General features: G+C 37.0%; 1 protein-coding gene across 3 annotated transcripts in view; it reads right to left on the bottom strand.

Moving 5' to 3' along the window:
* Drak (Death-associated protein kinase related) overlaps positions 1-24,978 on the bottom strand; it is a 207,423-nt gene that overhangs the window by 53,776 nt on the left and 128,669 nt on the right. The window contains exon 6 of one of the 3 annotated variants that reach the window (XM_077440844.1): positions 9,659-9,720. The exons of the other annotated variants lie outside the window; for them this stretch is intronic. The gene's annotated coding sequence lies outside the window, so the exon portion shown is untranslated. The remainder of the gene's footprint in view (positions 1-9,658; positions 9,721-24,978) is intronic. 3 annotated transcript variants of the gene reach the window in all.

The following is a 24,978-nucleotide window of genomic DNA, read 5'->3' as shown; positions in this document are numbered from 1 at the left end:
ACCAAATCGTGACACGTGAACGAAAAAGACATCGGGTTGTAAAATTACGACGAAAAAAAAACAGGAGAAAGAGAAGCCCAAAAAAATAAATATAAGCAAAGCAAGCAGACGATCGAACGTGTCCCAGAGAGTGTCACGACATAAAGGGAGAAGGGCCGGAGCACTTCCTCTCTGGCAGGGGTCAACGACAAATTAATTCTACGTCGAGACCAGTCCTGTTGAGTTCCCCTCCTTTACAGGACTACCCCTCTTGATTGATTTGAATAATACAAGTATAAAATCTTGCACCTACTTGGTTAAACTATTGTACTTCCTGTCCTAGTTGTTCCTAGTTTGCATGAAAGTGAAATGAAAACCAATTCACAGTATTCAAAGAAAAGAAGCTAACCAAAAATTGTCCTAGTATATACAAACGGTATAACCTCGATTATCCGGATTGTTAAAAACAAACACAAATTTTAAGATTTTGCTGCTTTGAAATGTATAACATAAAAATTCGAAGATAAGAAGGGGAAATAAGTCAGTTGTCTTCAAAATTCAATACTCAAAGGAAGTTTGTTTCTTGAAAACTTGATCCGCTATTTAAATATTTATTTTTAATATTACCAATATGGAAAAGAAAGCGTGTTATATTATCATTAAAAGACAAATTCGATAAAATGAATACTTTAAAAAGCGGGGTCTTAAGGCGTTTTTTATCTAATAAATATGGTATTGGGACGTTAACGATCTCGGATATAAAAAAAAAATGAAAAAACTATGAAGTATACTGATTCTTTAATGTCAGAAGATATATGGAAGCTCAGAGCGTAAGGTTATGAAAAAATCTGGTCCATTATTGTGTGAAAAGTATTCGCGATTTGGCAGCTTCAAAAAGAACAGCTAACTTTAAGAAACAATCCATAATTGAATTTCTTAATAGAGAAAAATTTTATATTGATCTTCATGTTATTAATATGTATGTAAATTTAGACAAATAAAAAATATTTATACTGAATGTACACGTCTTTCATTGTCAATTGTGATTTTTTCGATTATCCAGACTACCTTCATCCCCAATTAGTCCGGATAATCGAGGTTCTACTGTATTTGTGTACCCGCTATGAAAATCTACTTGTTTCTATTTATAACCACCGAACTTGATATACCATGGAACTTACATAAGACTACATATGTTATATATGAGTTTTGGAAGAGGTTGGAGCCTGAGGAAGTGCTGAATAAGTACATTTGTCCGATATGCAAATCTACAGTATCCTATTTAGAACCACCTAATTTGGTATACTGTCTAATGATAACATAACCGTACACTACAAAATTTTATGAAATAGTTTAACTTTTGCCCGATCGAATTCGGGCAATTCACTTTATCTATAATAAAATACAATTTTTCATAATTATATAACTTTGCTCCATATAAAAATTGCTACTTGAGTTTAGGTTATTATTTCTGGCTTATAGAATAAAAATACTGAATAGAATCCAGCAGGTATAATAATCATTAAGTAACTTATCAGCATGTAGAATAATGGTGATCGGATAAATGCACTCAAAAGAGCCGCACTCTAGACATCCAAACTTTGAAAGATGCTGAAGAAGATCTAACGCAATAGAACTCCACAAAAAAGCATCAAGGGGTATTTGTATGTTATCCGAGGGTGCTAGCCCTTTTTTGTAGAATTTTATTGCGTAAGTTCTTCTTGAGCGCCTTTGAAAATGCGCAATTATTCAGTGCATTCTTCCGGGAACCGTAGAATAATGACCAACCAAGTGAAGCTAATAAAGTGCGTTGTTTATGGGAAATTGAAATATATGCATCTAGTGAAAGTTTGTTACTTTTAGTGCTCAATTTGCTCATACTATAAATATATTTCTATCTTAGTGTCCATCTCTGCGAATGTCTGAAACCCTTAAAGCATTCAAAAGCTCAGACGAAGAAACATAATACTTAAGGTAGTCGACAAGGTTACAACATTAAAACGATAATAAATTTAAAGAGCATCGTTTACATTCGCGAGTTGTTTTTTTTTTTTTTGCAGGACGATAGCACAATGAGAGAGCGTCTCGATTTCAACACTGATAAACGCAGTTAAGTCGAGATTTTGAGTCTGATAAACACATTTATCAAGCAGTCGCACGACAGAGACGGGGAGAACGAGCCAAGGAGTCAATGCACTCGAGAAGGACGCGTTCCGGTGTGCAAAACAACAAAAAATCCTCCAATTCGAGGATAATTGCACTCGAATTGTGCATTCTTACCGCTGAAAGAGTCCCACTCTCCCGGATATTTCGGCTCGATAAATCTCGAAACGGGACAGCAGAATGTCGCTCGAAAGCAAGGCCGACGCAAGCAATTAGAGCGAGTGGGATTCTGCAAATTGCGCGATGAGTGACAGAAGCGACAAGTGCGAACTGGAAGTGTCGCTTCCAATCAAAACGAGACGTCCTGTAGGTAGGTTTCGCAAAAATGCAACTCTTCTGGGTTATCTTGGAGAGATTTGTTTGGCAGACTATACATCTAGCAATTTTCAAATCGTAGATGCTTCTCGGCGACAAATTCGTCTGCCAACAGATGAGACAATCGATCGATCGAGTGATCCTACATATTTGTAATGACTTTCAAAGACAACTGTGTAACAAAATGCGCTGGTTCTCCCTAACTCGCATGGCTGTTTGATCTATCTGTACATATTTCCCCTTAACACCCTTTTTTATTTCTTTATTTTATACAGGTATACACCCATTTATTTATTTTTAATTTACACGATATCATATGGCCAAACATTGTACATTGTACCAGGAGCGTGGGCTAGTGGTTAGCATTTTATGCTTTCGAGCGGAGTGGTCACGGTTCGATTCCCACTAGTAGCTGTTGGCCAGAACTTGGTTTGTGACTCCAGGTCGATCATTTCGTCAATTTTTCTGATTTTCATTGGAACGGTTCCTGTAAATCGGCATCTCCTTTTCAAGCTGCGTGTATGGATATACGTGACGGATAGCTGCTCGCGCAAGCTAATATAAAAGTTTTTGGTCTAACTAAAAAATAAGCTCGAGCTTGCTTGCTTGAGCCGTTAACCTTTTTTAACTGTATATAGATATATATAACCAGAAACGTGGACTAGTGGTTAGCTAGTAGCTGTTTCGATCGTTTCCTTTCAGTTTGCCAATTTTTCTGATTTTCAATGAAACGGTTCCTGTAAATTGGTATCCTTTCCAATCTCTCGTTATTAAGGTCTTGAGGTTCACCAATTTCTATAATAAAATTTTCTCCATATATGTCATTGTGGATGATGTTAGTATGAATTTGCATTGTATAAAATGCTTGTATGGATTGTATTATTGTATTGAATTAGTACAGTTGTCGCTTTGCAGCGATCTGTCAAGGCGAGTGTACATGTTCGATTGAAATAAAATAGACAGAACAATTTTCTCTCCAAGCAATATTCACATAGACGAATTTGAGAGATTTGTCTGTCGTAGCGCTTTTGGCTAGGGCGAATTTCGTAACAAGAAATTCTATGATATACATATGTACATATATTGGGGTTCGACGAATCTTTCCGTCAGTGTCTAGCTTTGTGGGCGACGACCTTCGCGTGAGAGGAAGATGCAACTTTGAGATGGAGAAGAAGAAGGTAAGCAAGGGTGAAGTGTGTGATCGTGACGAGAATGCATTTCCGACAAGTCGCGGAACTGACTATATGTACATAGTTCAAGGTGGTCTATGAGGGGTTCGAAGCACTGCATCGTCCAGAACTGCACAGGAAGAATGTGCAATATTGTGCATGTGAAACTTATCGGTGCTAAGGTCAACGCCGAGACGAGTTTTGCCGATTTGCATTTAAAAACAATGACGCACTTCTGATGTGAAACAAAGGAATATGTCGATTTATTCGTTTTATTGAAATGTTGGAAGTTTTGCTCGAAACGATAAGAAGATGCTGTGACAATGACTGTTTAGTAAAGCAAACCTTATTGGAGCGATACGCTTGTACATGTGTACTGTGATTGGGTAATCAATGAGGAATTTACAATTATATAGTGTTATTTGCCTTGAAACAGCTCATAAGTAGATTGTCTTCTTCTTCTTCTTCTTATACCTTTACCTTTAAAACTATTAACATGTCTTAATTAGCAACATAAGATGTATAAATAACAAGAACCGAAGGAGAACCGTTTAATAACATCAGATGGAAAGGAATTTAAAACCAGACCACGACTTGCAAAATGTTTTAGACCCAAAAGAAGATCAGACAAATCTTTGAGGCATGAGCTAAAAAAAAATCTGAATGGACCGAAACCGTCGCTGAATTTAATACGCCTAACAAATTTGCGACACGACTCCAGCTTAGAAGAAGACTCAGGTGACCCCAAAGGACAAGAATGATTAACTAATCTAACTAATAAGCTATATAGTTCATTAGCTCATGAAAATAGCTCATACTAATACTAATTTCATAAGCTGAAATAGCTTAGTTAAGCTTAAAAATATAAAGTTTTGGGTTCAAAACAAGAACCCCAATTCAACCAATAGTATGTATAAGCAAATTTAATTTGAATTAATATAAGATTCAAAATTACATCATATTTATTATATAATCGCCTTAAACTGTGTGTGTGTAAGTAACGCTCTCCGGAGAAGAATGACACGTCGTGTGCTTGGCTCCCCGCTGTGAGTGGTCTCCTACATTTCTTAAAATATGGGATACACCGTTATCGAGGCTAAATACAAGGATACAATTTAACGAAAACAATCCAGGGGGTGATTTTGGGACGGCGCGTGCTGGGCGTGCAATGAATCTGTGCAAGGCACGCCACATTTTTTTCGCATGTTTAAAACTATCTAAAAAAAACCCATGTGCCATGTTCATCACTGTGTGTTTTCGTCCTAATAGTCGTTTCGATTCGACATATGTCACAGTTAAAACACTGCCAACATAATGTACGAATATAATAACGAATCAAGAAAAAACCGGTCACAATGTATAGGTGTATACATATATATACTGTTTGCTACCAATATTTCCTCTTGGAAAACAGTGCCACGAGCATTTAGCGCGATCTATTGAAAATCGAATCATAATTATTTATATTGTTTATATGTTCATAGGTAGTTAAATGAAATTTTCATCGGGTCTATCACTAGTCTAACATAATCATCAATAGACAAGCATGAGAGTTTTTTGGTATATGTAATAGGTCTAGGACTTGGAGCAATTGTATGTGTAACATATTCAGTATTATTAATAAGACCTATCTACTTCAAACCAGAACAAAAACCTTTCTTTCAATGTGAAGTGCTATAAATGTTTGATTCAAACAGCGTATGGTAATTTTAAGCAAGTTTAGACACGCATATCTCCTAAGTGAGGTTTCGTTAGCTTCAATAAAATGTTTTTACCGCCTTTCTCAATAAAATTAAAAACTTTCATTGGGTCAAAGCATACCCAGAGGGAGATGTAGTTCAAGATATGCAGGAATTCGAGGCGTCAGAATCAACACATTAGAACAGAATCACAATCGTCCGGGGTATCGTATTCCAGGTGAAAACGCTCTAACGGTACCGGGGATTAAATTACCGTAATTAAGAGAGGTGCAACCTTTCGAGCACAGATTTCAAAGGGAGATCAAAACGCAAAAGGCTCCTATGCCGATACTACGCTGAATATGTTAATGAGACCCATTCACACAGTTGTCGTTTAGGAAGACTGCTGGGTGGGTTTCGTTATGTATAAGCAGTAAAAGCAGTTGAGCATTGTTGAAAGATCTATTGGTGGTTCTTATCTCACCGGTGCATCTGAGCTGTACCGTTCGCGAGGAGTTCCCACAAGATCAGAGTCGGGTCTCTCTCTCCTATGGGGTCTTGGATACTCTGAAGACTTGTCGAAATAATTAGTGAGTGCTCGGTTGCGGAATGCCGTTCATTTGTGTATGGGTACGTGTGTGGTCCCGGTGGCTCATCTCGTGGAGATAACGAGAGCAAGTTTTGTGAGCAAAACTGACGTGACAGCCGTTATTACTTAATTACGCTTACAAAAAAATTGATAGGTTTGTGCTGAGCGGATAAACAAAAGCTGTGACTAATTAAATGTGGGAATCGATGATCGGTTGCCTACTTAAGTGGTGTTGATTAGAAGGGGGGAGGATCAGAAAATTGCTAGATTTCAGCTGAAAGTTCTTTGTTGATCGTAGGTATTAATGTTGATAATAAATACCGAATCAGGATAGCGACATCTCTTGGTTCACAACTGAACACCCGATCGACCCCCTACGCTCCTTTACAGAATAATACCCTTACGCGTCGATCCTTGTGTTTGACTCTTTAACATTTTTCTTATTTTGTTAGTATATATGTAGATAAGTTTGAAAGCTTAGCTCATTTATTTATTTTTTTATTTCATAGAACATGAACACTCGCCTTTACAGATAGATCGCTCCAAAGCGACAAATGCACTTAAACAGATACAATACAATCAATATATGTGCATAAGCATTTTTATACAATGCGTATTCATACAATCATCCACAGTGACATATATGGAGAATTTTTTGCGCACTTTTTATAATGAAATTGCCGAACCTCTAGACTTTGAAAAACTTGAGATTAGCAAGCTAGGTAGGAAAGGAGAAGTCAATTTTACAGAAATCGTTTCAATGATAATCATAAAAATTGGCAAAATATGATACGAAACAATCGACCTGGAGTCATAAACCAAGGTCTGGCCTGCAGCGGGACTAGTGGGATTCGAATCCGTGACCACTCTGCTCGAAAACATAATATACTAATCACTAGTCCACGCTGCTGGTTAGCATATCTAAAGCTGGTCATAATAAATATAATCGAATGAATCATGCAAGTGCTACTCTAAATAAGGATAACAACGCAGTAAACACAGTAATATGCAAACTAGTGTTGTACCCGATGACATATCATCGCATGGGTGTTGGCATATGAAGTTAGTAAATAAAAATAAATAAAAGTAATGTGTCGGTTCGATTCGCCCGCGGTCGAATTTTTTTCAAATACCTTTTAAATATATTTAATTTAATATTTATATTTAATTGATAAAAAAGGTAAAAACTACCTACCTATGTAGCTACATGTTAACAATATAAAACACCAACAGAAAAATTAAATACATTTTCAATAGATGGCGGTAAATTATCTGCCAAGAGGAAACATTGGTAGCAAATAGTATATATAGAAGTTTTTTTCTTTTGTTATTATATCTTCGTATACGTTTTGGCAGTGGTTTACCAGTTTGGCAGAGGAAATGACTATTATAGACTACGGAGAGCATTATCTCAGACAGACAGACACAGACAGAATAAGGATATTTTATAGATATGATGATACTGTAACAAAACCCAAACACACAAACCTTCTAATTAGATACTACTGGGGAAATATTCTTGCTGAGGCACTAAATTTCATATGTATGTATGTAAGTTGTGCTATCGCAATAATTATACTCGAAATTTTAGACCAACATTGTCTTGGAACAGTGCAACAAGGCAAGACAGAGGAGCAGCAGACTTGGAGACGTTCCTTCCCGTCATTATGTAGCGTTTACGGAATAAATTATGAATCAACACTACAGAGACCTCAATTTGATACAATGCACGCAATAAAAGAGAGAAAATCATAAAACACGATAGTGGTTTACGCGAAGTACGCACACTGCGAGTGGGCAACGAGAATTTCGTTCGATTTGCATAGGAAAAATTTGGGTCTTCCATTATCGCCAGCATCGCCATCTCATCTCACACCACTGCTCTCTCACGGCTTGGGTTCCGTTGTTTGCCCGAGGCCGAGAGGAATTCATTTCCTCTTCAAAGTTCGAAGAGACAGGAAACCGGTCTGGTCGAGTCGCTCGTTCTTTATGCGTAACTTTTGCGGTTCTCGCACACTTTATGGTGGCACAGCTTGCACATTCTAAACTTTGACACCGGCGACTGTATCGCACTTGAGATCTACCCACCAGATGCCGTCGCATCGGTCTGATATGCACAACTGGTATAGGGCAAATAGTGACTGATGATTATGATTGACTACGACTGATTGAACTTCCACTCTCAATGTGTCATGAGTTTTTCAGTGTGGGTATACTCGAAGTACAGCGGACTTCATCGGGTTGAAACTTTGTACAATTTGCCTTGAAGAAGGTTTTCCATTGCCTGGTGGAGCGAAATTATTAAAAGGAGTGTCGCTATCTTCTGAATGAGTCTTCAAAACTGATGGTTCAGGAAGTTACCTTGGAAAAAGTTTTTACCTCCCATTATCTTCTGGAGCGAAAATAATTGATAGTGGAAAAGAATGGACCTGATTCAATAACTGCTTTTAGATAAAATTATTAAGCAATTAATCATGAGCATAGATATATAATACATAGATCCGCCCTCACGCTTTATACTGGTCTCCCTTTTGGCGCACGCAAAATACATGGCGCATGCACACTTCTCTCTCAGTAGTTAGTTATCTTTTAAGTAGGAAAGGTCGATTGCGGAGATCATTTCGTCACTAACTGAGGGGTGCGGGGGGTTTAACTAGCGGGGAAGTGAAAAAAACGCCGTCCGTTGCGTCGTAGGGAAAAAAAACTTTTTTTCCCCAACTTCCCCGCTAGTTAAACCCCCCGCACCCCTCAGTTAGTGGTGACAAGATCTCCAACGAAATTTGTATGTAATGCCATATCTAGGATAATCATGAGCAAAGATCGGCGTTCGATGGATGCTTTTTGCACAAAAAAAATGTTCACTATTCTCTTATTTCTTAGAAATACTGATCCATTAGTGTTCAAAGCAAGAGAGCAAAAAAGCATGGTTTTTCTAAGAAATTGACAATAGTGAGCCATTTTTTGTGCAAAAAGCATCCATCGAACGCCGATCTTTGCTCACTCTTCATAGTTTAACTAGTTTTGTACCCGATGACATATCATCGCATGGGTGTTGGCATATTAAGTTAATAAATAAAAAAAATTAAAAGAAATATGTCGTCGGTCATTTGTTCGATCCTCACGCTATTTTTTATATATATTTATATATTTTTTTTCAAATAATTTTTATTTTTGCAGGGCAAGCGGAGGGGGGGGGGGAATGCTGATCAAAAACCACCTTTATAAATTTTCATAAAAGTTTGATGGATGATTATAATGTATTGCGAACGGAATTTATGTACATAAAAACTTAGTCTTTCAGAAAATCTATACACACGGTACTGTCGACGAATCTTTGCGTCTATGGGTCATTTTAGCTGCATAAAACTATGAAAATGATATTTGATTGAATCGACTTCCTAATTAATTCGTAAATTTGCGTGGAAAAACCTCGAGCCCAAAGAGTGAAAGTTCTATTATCACACAAAAGCTTCCGAAGGAACACAATGCGAATAATGAATGATAATTAATGCCGTTTCGAATCGCGTTGCAAAACTAAAAATGCATTCATTCATTTATTCGTACGTTGGTTCATTCATGAAAAGGAACACAATTGTCATCGTGAGGATTTCGAAACGTAATAAGCATAATGCGTTGTCGAGTCAAAAATGGTGGACAATCAAAAGTTTGAACATTAAAAATATCATATTACGTTTGGATTATGACAGCAGAATATTAACGATTTATTTGTATTGAATAGAGTTAGCTTTAAATATAGTACATACGTTGCAGCTTTTAATGCAGACAGACTTTCACCGGATATTTTCAAAGTAGATAAATCAATTACCTGGAATCAAAAACAAAAATACATTAGAATACTATTAATGATACATTCTATAAACGTACATATATAATTAATATGTACGCCTCTTAAGTTATAACAATCGGTCGCATTAAAACATTTACAAATAAAAGCTTATTATATAGTTTGGATAGGAAGGAGGGGAGGGGGGGTAGAATTACTGACCGGAAATGGTGACATTCTAGTTTTCTAATTATGTATGTACATTCTGTAATGATCATTCCATGGGAAATTGAAACTATATAACATACATACATGGCACCAATGATTAACAATTGAAACTATGTAACATACATACATAATGGCACCAATTTTTAACAATATTTCAGCAATAGGAAAAAATAGCCTACGTAAGATATAAATAGATATCTTAAAAAAAATACATAACTTAACTTTCACTTAAAAATCAGACCGATATGATATGCAGTTAAATTAAAACCGCTTTACAGTCGGAATTGAACATAAAATTTAAATTTACACATTATTATAGATAAATCATACACGAGGGCAAACCCAAGCTGATTTATCGTCATCGTGGGATTTGCATACAATAATAAAATTTTACAACCTTTCTACATATGTATGTATGTATATATATATACATAAATATAAATCATTCAAAACAGCAATGCAGACGTCCTCGTGAAAATTCCTTACATTCACCCATATATAAATACACAACAATAACTTGAGATTGTTTTTCATTGCACAAATCTCACTCTCAAGAGCTACTGGAATTATTTCAGGCCTCTTATATGATATTATTATAAGCCAGCGATTCCCTACCTTTTTATTATTAGTTTTTTAACTCACAACCCTTGCAGCCCATTTCCAACCCCCCTACCCCCAAGTCCCTTATGGCAATGCCTTTGTTTAAATATTTTCTATACATGCTTGTTAGACAAATCTGCAATCGATTTTTTTAAAACATGAAAAGGAAAAATCATCATATATTATATTATACATCCATACCGCAATAGATTGTCAAAACCCTGTTAATTTAATTTTAAATAATTCTTTTATGTGATACTTTATTAATTCACCGTTTAATCTCTCCATTTTATTGACTCTTTTTCATTTTATTATTAGGAAACAATGGCATGCAATGTTTGGCATGGGACGAAAATAGTATGGGAATCGTTGACATATTTCTTATATACCATGAGATCGTGTAAATACGAGTAAATAATAGTACGAGATTGGCAAACTCTGAAGGGAAGCGATCAACATGGAGTCACAAATATCCAGGACTGACCAGCAGCACTGCAGAAACACTCCACATCGATTATTTTCAATCGAGGTCAAACCAGGGACCAATTGGTTTTTGCCAACCACTGCACTATGCTGCTGGTTAATAACACTGTTCGACACGAAAAGTAGTTCAGATAACTGGCTTACCTCGAAAAAATAAATGAATTTTTGTTATTAATCCACAAGAATAGACGAAATATGATTTTTCTAAGTGGAATTTTATTTAATTCTCATATAAAGACAATTTAATATATTATCCCTATTAATTCAATTCAGATTTGTGTAAATACGAGTAAATATAGTACGAGCTTTTAGCTCGCAATTTTACCGATTTAAAATTCGGCACACTTCTAATTAACCCTTTTAAATTAAAAAAAAAAGTGTGGCCAGAACACTATCCCAATAAACATGTTTCAATAGAAAATACTCAATATAAAATAGTATTAACAGTGGGAAAAAATCCCAAGTGAAAATACGTACTTTTGACTTTTGATTTGAACTGGACGACTACTTAGAGAGATTTGAAAGCTGAAAAGTACTACAAATTAAAGATAAAATACCCGACTATAGATTCCAATATTCATTTTGAACAGGAAATTGACATATTTTGAGACATCGACCGAACAACACCAAGATATAGAAAAAGCGCGCGATTTAAAAAACACACATATCTCCGAATCTCGAGCCAATCAACATTTTTTATTACCAGATTCGTGTTCACTGAGCATAGATCTATAAGAAAAGTTATATCTCGTCTCTGAACCAAAAAAAATCGTCATTTGTTGAGCAGTGTTATTATAACATTTCTCTGGCTTTTTCGAAATTATATATTAGAATATATATTAGTCTCGTTGTGGCGCATTAGGGACTCCTGTAATGCTACAATAGTCCAAACATGAAACGTAAAAGAAATAAATAAATGATGATAGCAATGTTTTTCCGTCATTGTCAATATTTTCGCGTATCCCTAAGCGTTCTCTGGTTTGATATCACTGTTATATGCGAGCGTTGATCTTGAAATGCAGAATACAGCAGCTGCAGTGTACCATCATCGTCCAGACTAAAATTAGATTCACATCGTGGAAAAAACATCACCGAACTCCATGAATGAGCTGGCCCCCGTTCGCTTCAATGGAGCAAGCAGGCCACGTGGCACTTCTTTGGAACTGTGTACACACACGTACATACATACATATCGCATCGGATGGATGTTCCACGTGTTCAAACACGTGAACGAATAAAATCGACCGGTGGTCATATAAATGATACGCATTGTGTTCGAAAGGGTTTATTGCCCTCGGCGACTTCCGTTGCGAAAGCTCTGCGAACATAAATTACACTAAATAGCGGGCCATTTAAGCGGTTTCAATTTATTTTCGTGTCTCAATTGATTTACTGTCGCGGATGTTGACGGCCGTTTTATTGTGCTATCATGTTTTTCGTAATTCTTTGTTTGCGTCCGACAATCTTAGCCCACGATTTATCTACCGTACAGATCGCTACCTAAAAGCCCAGTCTATAAAAGTCGAGTAGCATTAAGTCTTGGAACTCGACCCATATATATTGACACAAGCAGTTAAATTTTTAAACAGTAAATTTCATGAAAGTTTTCGAAATTTTATATTGAAGAAACAAAATGTCTATACCCTTCAGGTATAAACACAAATGAACTAAACAGAATCTGCTTTAGATTGTCGACTTTAGAGAGTCTTTAATTAATATTATGTATTAGATGTATTATGAGCATTTATAAGAATTGTAAATTGAGGCAGCGAAATGCAAGGCGATGCGGGGTATATCCTCAATATACCCAATATTTAATCGCCATAGTTATTTATCAACTCAAAATAAAATAAATTTATATCGCGCTTTATAATTCATATTAAGTTCATATTACCTATGCTTTAACGCATGCGCGCTTTATGTGTTCATGCGTTGTTGTTAATTTTGTACTTGGTTATGTCCAGTGTGGTTTTTTTATTAGAACAGTGATGTGCGGTTGTTCTTGTGCGATATTCATGAACAACCGTCTCGTTCTCCGACGAAAGGGTCTCTTGGACTGCATTTGTTGGGGGGGGTGGTGGCCTCATGTTGAGGGCTTTAAGGCTAAAATTCCGTGACCTTTAAAGCGGGCTTAGACCTATGCTTTATCTGTATGGAATAACGCCTCGAATACTAACCTTTCCAAGCTCCAAATAATACAAAATAAATCCCTAAATAAAATTTATACCACACCCATATAGACAACTTCCTGTGTTCCTCGTAAATTATAATATTTTACAATCAGTATTTTTACTTAGTTAGAGTTGAATATAGAATGTTTTTTAAGTTCAAAGAAAGCCATTTTTTTTTCAATTTATTAATCAAAAAAAGAAAAATGAGGGCGCATCCCCCTTGTCTATTGCGCCCTAGGGACGTGCCTAGTCTGCTGCACCTTTGAGCGGGTCTTGGACACAAGTATGTACATATCTAGTTGAAGTTGTTATGAAAAGAAAGATTTAGCTGTACTTTTCTATCGAACGTTTGTATAATAGCTCTAGTTCTGTAGCTAATTAACTATTAAGTGGAAGGTTTCCATACCATGCCAAGTTACGCCACTACTAAATCGATAACGCGAAACCAATTAGACATAACAATTAAAGCGAACGAAGAGGTATGTATGTGTCACTTTCTTTTTTTTTAATTCAAAGTTGCACAACTAGCATGCCATCAGGTGGATCCTCGATCACAATGGAGCCATCACAAACAACAATGCGAAGGTCTCCGACAGATAACGGTGTGTGAAGAGGTGCGATGAGCCGTTGCGCAACGCAAACGCGTGATACGTACCGATGAATGGGAGAAGGAAAGTGGTGCAACTGCAAAATGCACTTTTACAAATTGAGATGTGATTAATGAACGCGGCATTTAACGCTACCGACAGCCACGCGGAAAATGTTAATCATCGCATTCCGATACATCGATGCAATTCGAGCGTCACAAACTCGAACATATGTACAACTTGCATGATGCATAATTAGAGGAACAGCAAAAATACGCTGAGAAATAGTTTAAAAGTGCTTTAAATAGTCATAAAACTTGGATCATTAAGTTGGAAAATACCTCAATCAAGCTGTGGAGCTAAAATACATACAAGTCGAGACTAAAACTTAGACAAACGGAAAAATTTAACTGAGTAATAGTTTGGGAGTGCTTCAAATATACATTCAAGTATGTTGATTGGGTGGAATAATAAGTCAATCAACTGTGGAGCTAAAATATTATACATACGAGTTGAGGTTGATAGTTAGACAAACAGTAAAACTAAACTGAGCAATAGATTAAAAATGCTAAAAATCACCCTAAAAAGCTGACGTTACGGATAGAAAATAGCTAGTAGAAAGGTTCCCTTAAGTCGAAAGATCGTAAAATAAATTTAGAAATTAAGAAAAGAAGGGTGTTACAGATATCTCGAAAAGCGTCCTCGTAAAAGGTTCAATTTGGTTTGAAAATTAACGAAGTTAAACGAAGAATAGTGTTTTAATCATACAAATTAGCTCAATAGAGCTGTATAGATGAATCATTGTAAAAGTACATAGAAGTAGAGAGTGCTAATTAGAGAATCGATAGAAGTGAATCAAGCAATTGTAGGAGGGTGTTTTATAAGTCTCTAAAAGCTTGACCGTTGGTTCGGAAAATAGCTCAATCGAGCTGAGCAGAGAAGTCATTGTGTCTTCCAAAGCAAACGACCGCTAATAACTAGGAAACGACGCTCGCACTATCGATCAAACGCAGCCGAGCACAATCTCACTCGGTTAGTCGGTTTTGCCTGACTATTAATTACACGTTTGACACTAGTCTGTCCTAAGCGGCTTCCTGCAAAGAAAGTCCCCCAGTGCCAATTACACCTGGCCGCTTTCATCCGCCATTTTATTTACGTAGCGTGCACGTATGCGAAAATAAGGAAGAGGCAAAAAAGTAAAATTTCACCGTATTTAGCGGGATATGAATGTACATATATACCCACACACAAAAGTCATTATTTCTTTATGAGTTAATTGCGCTCGCGTTGAACAATCTAGCGTTGCTAAATGCGGTCGTTGAGTGATCTGAAAGAAACGTTTTCATGGTCACGGTTATTATCGTTTGTCGTGTAATGACAGCATTTTTTTTGGTGCAGAGTGTAATTGAAAGGTTTGGTTTTGAAAAACTGCCAAATCAGATACAATTCGATAATAAAAAGCTTGTAAAAAGCAACGGGAAACGGCTCAAGTCCTACATCACGGACAATCAAATTCTAACTTCAGATAATAACAGTCAACATACGTATACCTAATAGATACTCATTTCCGTGACTTGCGACCCGAAATCGTTCTATTGTCCCATAAATATTCAACGTGGGATTCCTGGAGCATTTTTTTTTTCAAATCACACATATTTTTTGCGTTCATATCCAGGTGAAGTTACAACCAATTCAACATTTTCAGTTATCGTTTTTTCATAATGGGTCGTGTTCAGAAGCGGATCGCACATGGGGACTGCGACATCCTAATCAAACATTTTTAAAGGAGCAGCCACTAGTTGTGGAGCTATTCTTTTGACTAACTTCCGTATAGAGATACTTCTGGAAGCTGATTCTACTGGAAGCTCAACCTTTTACAATTACTCTTACCAAACCACATATTTAATTTAACCCATACAGAAGACAAAGAAAAACTATCGAAGATGCTTAATAACAATAACATAAGTCATAAGTGAAAGTTAAACCATCTAGCAGAAATAAGACAAATCTTCCGGACACGACAAACTAAAGAACAAGCCTGAGATATTTCTATAACAGCTGTAGGTAGATTTTAAGCGCAGTTTGAAAAATGGAAACTCTTACATGTGTGCTCAAAGCTTGCTACCCATACATGTATTATAGAAGGCAACGAAAAACTCTCGAAGATCCTTGAGATCAATAAGATGAGTCTAAGACAATTAAAGCATATTTATCAGAATCTACTGAATGAAGCAAACTAAAGAGCAAGCTTAAGATAACCCAGTAAGAGCTGCGGACAGACTTGAAGTGAACGACTTGAAATAAGAAAAACTCCTAACAGTACGAGCTTTGGTATTTTGAATATCTTTGCTCTTTAGCATGTGTGCTCAATAAAGTTTTAAGTCAACTCAGGACTGGTACGTAACATTTTACAAATTGACTCTCCCTATGAGTCGCTGCTGGGTGGGGAGGAGCAGAGTACGAGCTTGCACCATTTTCCGGATCAGTGATCCGGGTAGTGGGTACTCTTCACGGTCGATTGCATCTTCGAGCATGTTCACCAAGCAACACGTCCTATTGTGTGTGTTTGCGCATTGATTACTATGGCGCCGGTCCACGAAGGACGGATTAGTGGCAGCCGCCTCGTCAACCAATAAGAATGTGGCGTCGACAGCTGCGAATTGGCGCCTCCTTTGTGCACACATTGCGGTCAGATCCGACAAAAATGGCGCCTGACGTATCCCAGGACGTAAAATAGGATTATCCCCTTAGTGCCGCATGGCATTGCGTTGATTGCGACAAGACTGGGTTCAAACCAATCAACGAGATCATCGATAGCCTTTGAAGTACACACGGTCACAGAAGTTGCAGGAGCCATGTATATAAATGTTGTTGTTTGGGATTAAGTATGCCCAGGTGAAATTAGGTCACCTAAACAAAAATTCCAAATTTTGTATCATTCGTTGGGGTATTCATACTACATCCTCTTATCTTACTTGTGATCTTCCTTGCGTCCGTTTACACCTTTTTAATTCAATTCAAATACTTTGAGCTACATTTTCATTTAAATATCTTCACTCATTCAATTATTCTATTCTAGTAATAACTCTACCAACTACTTTGCTTTACATCTCTCATTTTTTTCAACAACCAGCAGTGTGGACAAGTGGTTGGCATGTATCCTTTCGAACATAGTAGTCACGGGTTCAAGTCCCACTGGTTGCTGCTGGTCAGACTTGGTTTGTGTCTTCAGGTCGATCGTTTTCTATCAGAATTTGCCAATTTATCTGATATTTATTGAAACAGTTCCAAAAGATTTAAATTGTAATTGAAACGGTTCCGAAAAACCTTTACCCTTTTCTTGCAATGTTCGAGTTTACCTGTTAGGCCTTTCCGTTATATGTATGCAAAATAAAAAAATATATCGTTTATCCGAGTGCATTAGGTTAATTGTACATTTTGGCAACCAATGCTCGAGTTTCATTTCTACACTTCAGTATTATCAAAACACACAACAAATTTTATGTTTTATATAGAAGTACTTATAATATAGTATAAAAGTACTTATAATATCTCTTAATATATGTAGTTTTATTGCAGTTTGTAAAATTATGTAGCCGCCAAGTACTTTTGAATAGTTATTACAAAACTTGGTTAAACATGACCTTAACCTTAATAAATGCTTCCTTTTTAAAATTAGATCGAAAGATAAACGAATTGATCGTCTACTTAAATCAAATTCGATTCGCTTATAGAGCTAAACAATCCTTAGCATACCCTTTGTTTACAAATGTTTTTCTCGATACATATTTGTCCTCAAGGCCGTGTATACCTTATCCAAGACCGAGCTTCAATTACAATTCTTATCAAACTGTTTTCCTATGACATTTCACTAAAGATATATATGGAAATGTCATAGGAAAAGGATTAAGTTCTACCAGTTGAAGAGCTAAATAAATGAAAGTTCAGATTGAACCGCACAATTGGAAGTTATCCCACATTCGGCAACCGCATCTCAAAATATCCAAGCGAGATTAATAGTTTCAGATATTTCTAACGATGTAAAACGCCTCTATGAGAAGTCGGCTCTCATCAGCTTAGGACAAATTGTTTACAAACATGCATCTGTCCACCAACTTCATCCGTCTTAAATCTAGTCGCATAAATAATGCAGTCGAAACGAGCTCTTAATGCAGAGAAGAACGAGAGATTGTCGTTGTCAGCCTCTATAATGCCGCGCGAAACGCGTGAATTATTACAGTCCACTTCTCTTTGTTGTTGTTCTTCTTCTTCCACCACTTCTAAAGAAATGTATACGAGCTTCTCTCAAGACGCCTATGTTCGACGTTCGATAATGTTAATCGCGACAATAAAACGGCTCTCTTTACGATCTTGGCTCGCGCCTCGAAGGTCCTCTTATTGCCAATACTGTCTCTCCTTCTTGATGTTTTTCAACACTTATATTGTCCTTAAGTGGTCAAAAACGACTCTTCTTCCATTTACGCGGTCGTTTTCGAGCCATTACGATTGGAGAGTCGCACTTCAGACAAGCCGTAAACATTTTCGTAAAAGCAACCCCTTAGTGCTGACATGGAGGAAAAACTGGTGAGTCACATTAAGACGTGCAATGCCAAAACTACAAAAAGTAAAGATGAACAAGACTGTTCAAGAGTTCCAATAATTAAAAGAAGAATCATTTGAAAACTTTCGCCATTATTCTCATCTAACACCTAAGCATATTTAAGTTAAGCTCAAAATACGCCATTACCAGTATTTACCAAAATATCTGAGAAAGTAAAGCACCAACTAGTCCCGAACAAAGACTGAACCTTTGTACTTTTAAGGTTGAAAGAAGAATTGGTCTGAAACTTCAAAATAGAAAACGTCACCCAGAACCAGATTCCTCACGACAAAGAGTGAACCAGCTGGTAGCAACAAACGACATTCAAGCCATGTTACGTACGTTCAGATAATCGTCGATCGATCAACCCCAGCATACAATGGGATTTGAATTTTTTTGTATTATTTCTCAGGTGATCTTGTCCCGGGCATTGTTGTATGTCGAACGACCTTCGCAGAACAATGCAGACAAACGGTGATCGACAAGATACGGAATCGAACCCGCGACCGGCAAGGACGCCAGAGAGCAGCAACGGCAACAGCACTTTCCATTCATCGGCCACCGGATAAATTACCCAGAACGACGTGCCTCGTTCTTCCTGCTCGCGGAATGTCTGCAAGACAAATTTTATAGCTCTGAACCCTGGCTGGCCGAGGTGACTGCAATTTAATGCATCCATTTGCTCGGCGCAACTAATTGCACGCACCGCTCCGGGCAAATTTGCATGACTTCGAGAAGAAAGGTGACTCTGTATGTCTTTTGCCCGGTTGCGCAACTCCTGTCTTCATTATAACATACAACCAAGTAAGAATACTCAATACAACAGATTTAATATTGCATAGGCAATTTATCCCACATATGACCTTTTAGGGGTCCGTGGAAAGATTTCAAGAAATCGTACTTATTATCTTTGTAAAATTTAGTTTTAGAATGATTAAGTTGTCATGCATGAGTAGTAAGAATGATGAGGTTGGTAACATGTAACGTGTCAGAGAAATCGTTGTGGCACTCTGCCGAGTAAACAATGTTTTAAACCGTTCAACAAGTCTCATGTCGCTGTACCGTCTATGTTTCTTGACAACAAGATCTAGCAGTTTTACTATCTCAACTAACTTCGAACTTAAATTTGGTAGTTTCTTTACATACTTGAATATAGGATAATTACTAAAATTTAAGTATGATTCAAAGAGTCTTGAATAATTTCGGTATTCTTTGAAATAACCTTATCCTCGTATTGTATAATATAACGAGCTACAGAAATTTGAAGGGAAAAACACACACAGATCGAAACATGAGGGAATTTAGCTGTAAAGGACTTGGGGGGTTGATCGGGTGTGTACATATCAGATGCATGTACATGCAAATATGAAAATAATCTCTCCCTGTCAGCATGTACATAAATTTATGAGAAACGCAGCATAGATCCATCGAATCTTAAGCGCCAAATGTTTTTTTTTCACGATCGCAAAACTATCTTAAAAATAGCTGCTCTTCCCTTTAAATTTGCTGTTTACAGTATCAGGATTGATACTCAAATTGATACATCGAATAAATGTGTTATCATGACATGAGTGTAGCGCTGTCAAATATAAAATTCAAAATTTTATGTGGATATGTACACACTAGATAGGTATCTTTTTATGCGATATATGCGTTCCACGACAAATAAGATAAAATATGACTTGGCTTACGTATGAAAAGTAGGGATGCGTTGCAATGTGCTGGTCAATAAAGTTTGGAAAGGAGGGGGGATATCGCTTAGGAATGCCTAATCTTGCCCGGTTTGGGTTACATTGTACTGGTCGCGGTCCGAGCTTGCACAAAACAAGGCCGGTTGGGCTTACACGAGTACAATGACAACGTTGCCATGCGACAAAAATGCGGGAAACACCCTATTTCGCACGTAGCGTATGTAAACAACCAAAACAACGGTGCAACGTTGCGATAAAAACGTCAAATACAAACTGCATAAAAAGAGACCTGAGTGTACATATACGGTTGGCCATAGGGATGCCTGACATGTTACTGTGGTAAAAATTATAATAAAAGTTTAATGCAATGTTAATTCATAAGAAATGTGATTGATAGCTAAATTCGTTCGGACAAATGTGGGCGAACCGACCGAACCGCACATAAAAAAGTCGCGAACCGACGAGAACAGTTCCGCTACTTTATAGCGAGTTAATTACGTGTGCAGACGCGATTTACGCAAGAAAAGATCAGTGGCGCCTCGTCTCCGGTGGCTTATTAACTTATTATTTATATAATAAATACTTGCTCGTTTAAAATTAAACGACAGCGAGCGAGAGAGGGAAGGAGAGAGATATATAAATGCACTCTCATTGTCGAATGGCGAGGAATGCAGTTCGGGAATTTTCAACGCATGTCCACAAAGAAAAACAAACTTGACCCGCGAGGAGAAACGCAACGGTCCGTATAAACAGTTTCTCTTTCGACGAAGAACAAACCACCGACCGGACAAGAATCCAATGTAAATATTGACATTCCCACGGCTAGCACGACTCGAATTCTGTCATAGGAAGAACTGACAGACTCGGAACGAGTCCTGAAGTCGACCACGTCTACTTGACTCCTCGGATTCCTATTAAATCTTTCAAAAGTATGGATGCGATTCAGCGCAGAAGCTTGCCCCTCACCGTTAACATTTCACTTCTAAAGTTTCACTTCTACCTTGTATGACTTAACACAGGAATAAGGCACATTCTAAATACACAATAACAACTACTAAAATAAAACGTTTAAATTTAATATCAATTTTTGCTTGGTTTTGCAATCTAATTCGCGTCCTTCGGGCAGGATAAAGTGTATCACTCGATTCAATGCGGATTTCAAACGTCCTATCGTATTTGAATATACAAAATTGCGTCATACCATTAATCTTGATAGACCAACATCGAATTGATAGCCTCGTCTGTAATTACCTACCATATCCGTTTCGGTCATCAATTGCTAATTTCTAAGTAAAAGCTCTCAAAAACAAGATCAAGCAAACACAATCGATTCGAAAGCACTATTAGTTTTTGGTTTGCGTGGCCCAGAAACGAGTCGTCAAATGTTTGCAAAAAGAGCTCACGTGCATATATTTAATCAAATCACTATAATTCGCTGAATGGGTCCATTAGAGCCGTACGTACGCATCGCCTCGAGCTACCAGTTCAAGTCTGTTTTCTCTCCTATCCGAGATTACATTTTTGCGACGCAAAAAGTCACTTCCCACGCTCGAAACCCTTTTTTGGATCTCGCTCTGCACGTGTGTGGTACGCTATTTAATCCGGTTCCTTTTGGAACTATGGGATCCTAATTCGCACTTGTTGTGAACGTTCAGAGCTAGATTTTGAATACCCAGCAGATTTGCTATTAAACTTATGTACATATTAGCATAGTGGCATACAAGGTTATTGTGTGAACCTGGGGAACTTGTGACAGTTGTTTTAAACATTCTCGAGAACAGAACTAGCTGAACTTTGCTATACTATAATATGGAACTTCAAAACGGAGTAGCATAACAAAAAACCCAGAAGGTGGTGGGAGAAGTAGATAATTCCATGAACTTAATCATAGTAATGCAACATAAGTATTGGTAGAAAACTGATAAAAATCTTGTAAAAAGATCCACACTCATAATTAAACTAACCACACTAACACACCTGTGAAGAATCTCGCAGAATACAACAAACTGTCTATATCCTTCTGGTATAAACACGATTACCTAAACACAATCTGCTTTAAAAACTTAAAGGAGTGTATAGTTAATATCTTATATATAAAACCGAAACAGCGTCCGTAATTCGTTTCTGATTGGCTGCCTTCATAGTCGATTCTGATTGGCTAGATTGGTAAAAGCAATTTGTGTTTGTGTGAAGCCTGGTAGCACCACTAATTATGTATAAAATGTATTAGGGGCATTTATAATAATTGTAAATATGTTTTTGACCTCTTTCTCCAATATGCTATACATTAAAATTAAATAAAGTAACAAAAAAAATAAAACAAAATTGTAAAATAGAAAATGATCAGTAGAAAGGAAGTTGTTAAAATAGATATGAGATGTATTGTGAACATAATTTAGTAATAATAATAAACATTTAAAAATCAAAATTAAAAGTTTCAACAAGGAAACCGAACAGTAACAGACAGTAGAAACCATTTTGACGTGAGTTGCACAGGTACTGTAAATCCAATTTAATGGGACTTGAGCAATGGTAATCGACTCCGATCAATTACAAAATCGGCCGTTGGGGCAGCCCTGGCCAATGATCGAAATTAATGATCGGTGCATTGGAGCGATAAACGAGTCGACCGATTCGAGATAACCGGTGTTTATTAATTACTGCCGATGGGCAACGAGTACAAGTGTGTATTATTTTTCATCTTTAACTACCCAATGAAACTTGGAAAAAATTAACGACCCAAATTTTATTGTCTGGGAAACGAAAAAGGCTTTGACATTTGCGAATCCGATTTCATGCGTCAGATAAAATAGCGTCTCTCCCCATTAAGAGAACAAATCGACGTGGGTGGGTTCATAAGCTCGAATTTTCAGTAATCTGATATTGAAAGATATGTACTTTTTATTATTTGTTATAATTTCCAGTTTAAATTAACCGTTCTCTTCGCCTTATATGTAAATCGAACGCAATTTATATAAAAATATTTTATTTCGCAAAAATGATGAGTGACACTGTACACATAGCAGTGTAATGTTAAATTAAATATATATAATATAGTAAATTTCTCACGTATATAATAATAAAATCATTGTTCTGATGAAAGTGTTATTGTATTTCGGCAAATCGCAAATAAGTAAATTTTCATATTGGGTACAATCGCCATTGTTGTTTGTGATCACTTTCAGCGTTAATGCGTTAATTAACTACGCACTGGTGAATGCCGTTGTAACGGCATGTTTACACCGATGATTACAAATATTTGAATAAAAATATATCTGCCCTTAGTAATTCAATGCCCTTAATAATAAGTAATTCAGAAGTTATTAAGAGTTTCAATTTTGAAGGCCCACCCCCACTCCAAGGAAAAGATGCGCACGCATGCTGACAGTAGCTTTTGCGCATATTTTACGAGGAGTGGGGTGAGCCTTCGGAAATGGAATAGAACCTAATCTTAAAACTTTTATATTCACACACAGAGCGATGTGTTTACACAATTAGCATTACTCAAAGTAATGTACCTATCGTGACCAAACTCAAATCTTGGACGGAATTACAATTAGTTGTGCAACTTATCAAGTCAGCGCTCATAGATTTTGTACACATGATGCAATTATTTGGGCGACATATATTTATAGTATATTGTAACGTGGAGACATGAGAGAGTATCCACTGCCTAAGTGCATTAGCGGGAGAGCAATAGAGTCGCCAGGGTAGACCTTTACGTACCTAGACAATAGAAACATTAATGAATCGGGGAAGCTGTGCTGGGCAACTTTTTCTTTATAAAGATGTACACACGGTAGATCAGATATTTTGGAGTGAGCGATGGATCCGTGTGGACCCTTGAATCGTTGAATAAATGCTGTGAAGCGACTTTGGCCTTTCATTTGGATCCTGAATCCACACATACGCAACAATATTATAGATATTTCAAGGACTCTAAATGTAAAATTTTCGAGCAATTAATTTCAGCCAATTCATTGGATACCAATCCCACGCACGTGCGGTCCCACTTATGTCTAGGAATAACAACTCCATCCGGGATAGTTTACGAGTTTGCTCTGACGGAAGGTTAGCGTAGAAATCTATTTCCAATGCAATTATAGTGCATCTCTAAAGAAAGCTGACAGATTGCACAACAACGCCACCGAACCACAGTCCTAAAAGTCAGAGGCGATCGCTCGCTTTCAAAAAGGCGTATAATTTACACGCTAGGCCCGAGGAATAAATAAATATTTCATACATTTTTTTACGACTTTGCGCTCTGACAGGTAGGTATGATCAGTGTCGTTTAATCTCGTCGCTCTAGGTGTCCGATTTGGAACGCGCGTAAAACGAACCGATTACGAATTTCGAAATTTTGATGAAGAAGGGGGGGTGTGGTGGGGTGGGGTTATATTGCCCGATTGTGAAATGTCTCGTCCTAAAAAAAGCTTTGAATATATTATTTTTTATGCGTTCGTACGTCTATGAGACATTTGGATTAATCCCAATCCTTAAACGGTCGATGTGTATAAAATGTATAAATTTGGGGCTTAGAGCCAAACCGCTTAGGCCGATGAGGCAATACGTAAGCACTAATTTAAAATTAATATATTGCCCTTTTAGAATGTGTATCGTGAATATTATAATGCTAATTAAAGGTAGTTCCATTAGTATGATTGTATATTGGCAAAAAAGGCAAAGATCGAAAATCGAAAGATAAAAATTCTGCGCGCGCACATTAATACGGGAGGAAAAGCCTGTTCCTCTTGTTCCTGTTGTATCCTGCTGGCGCAAATTAAGTGAGTATGTACCGTTTACCATGCACAATTTTTTTTTTTTTGATCTTTCGACTTAAGATCTTTCGATTTTCGATCTTTGCCTTCCGATATTTGCGTTTTCTGTCATTTAACATTCTGTCTCGTCATGGAGACGGAAAAAATTTGTGGCTGTGAAAA

This window comes from Arctopsyche grandis, chromosome 11 (assembly GCF_051622035.1).
Source record: "Arctopsyche grandis isolate Sample6627 chromosome 11, ASM5162203v2, whole genome shotgun sequence".
Taxonomy (NCBI): Eukaryota; Metazoa; Arthropoda; class Insecta; order Trichoptera; family Hydropsychidae; genus Arctopsyche; species Arctopsyche grandis.
Note: the sequence above shows the minus strand (reverse complement) of the source record. Positions and strands in the feature narration are given on the sequence as shown.